We start from the raw sequence: 1,552 nt of genomic DNA, 5'->3' as shown, positions 1-1,552 counted from the left end.
GAGTAGTACCGTCTAGCACCCCGAGGGGGGGTGTCGGAGGGCTTCAAACACCCCCCCAGCCCCCACCAGCCAGCAAAAAAGAGCGAAACTGTGTCTAAAAAAAAAAAAAAAAAAAAAAAAAGCTCCATTTGGAAAATTGTCTGACACGTAGCAGGCATTCAAATGAACTAAATTGTCTCTACTGTGTTCAACTGTTAATTTCCTAGATCAGCTTCTGTGCTCTCAACAGTACTCTCAAAGTCTCAGTAAAGCCTATGACACTTTTCCTGTAACAGTGATGATAAGTAACTTGAGTTCACTTACCAAAATCTTTTTTAAAAATTAAGACACAATATATGTTACAAAACTCAGAGCAGGCTGGGCACAGTGGCTCACACCTGTAATCCCAGCCCTTTGTGAGGCCAAGACATGAGGATTGCTTGAGCCCAGGAGTTTGAGACTAGTCTGGGCAACATAGGGAAATCCCGTCTTTACAAAAAATTTTTTTTGTAAATTAGCCAGGCAAACTGGCATGCAGCCCAGCTACTCAGGAGGCTGAGCAAAGAGGATGGAGAGGATTGCTTGAGCCCAGGAGGTCAAGACTGCAGTAAGCCAGGGTCATGTACTCTAGCTCAGGTGACAGAGTAAGCAGAGGAAGACCCTGCCTAAAAAAATAAAGCTCAACACAGACAGCATTTTATTAACCTCCACTATTAGAAAGGGGAAGACTCAGGAGTATATAAACTACCAGCTTCCAATTCCTCAATTGCTTCCTACTTATATTTCTCCATATACCAGATACATTTCTCCATATACCAGATAAATATGCAATATTTTACATTCTGCTGATGATAGAGTGCCAATTAATTAATGTTGGCAAGATCATTTAAAATGGAAGTGTAGAGTCTGTTAAAGAAGCAGGAAATAGAATATAAGAGCAGGCCCTCACAACTGACTAAATTATTATTATTTTTTTTTTTTTTTTTTGAGACGGCGTCTCGCTCTTTAGCCCAGGCTGGAGTGCAGTGGTATGATGTCAGCTCACTGAGACCTCTGCCGCCCAGGTTCAAGCAATTCCTCCGCCTCAGCCTCCCAAATAGCTGGGATTACAGACACCGCCACTGCTCCAGGCTAATTTTTGTAGTTTCAGTAGAGAAGTATTTCACCATCTTGGCCCGGCTGGTCTTGAACTCCTGACCTCATGATCCACCCAGCTTGGCCTCCCAAAGTGCTGGGATTATAGGCATGAGCCACCATTCCCGGCCTATTGGCTAGATTTTATAATGTTTCATAACATGTTTTTTGTACCAAAGGAATAGGGTAGTTGACTTTTAAAAGAGTTGTTGTTTTCTTAAAGTCTTCCTGTTACTTTGGCAATAATAAATAGCAATCCAAATTAGCAATTGCTTAAAATGTTTGAAGGGTCAAGCATCTGGGAGAATGGGAACCTGATGTAGCCCTCCCTTGTTTGTTTTCATCTTTCGTTCTACAAGCAATTGCTGAATGAATATACACTGTGTGCCATCAGTATTCTAGGCTGTATGGGAGATATTGTTTTTATTTTTATTTTTTT

This window comes from Sapajus apella, unplaced genomic scaffold, assembly GCF_009761245.1.
Source record: "Sapajus apella isolate SASKATOON/1434 unplaced genomic scaffold, GSC_monkey_1.0 scaffold13, whole genome shotgun sequence".
Classification (NCBI taxonomy): Eukaryota; Metazoa; Chordata; class Mammalia; order Primates; family Cebidae; genus Sapajus; species Sapajus apella.
This window is presented reverse-complemented; position numbering follows the sequence as displayed.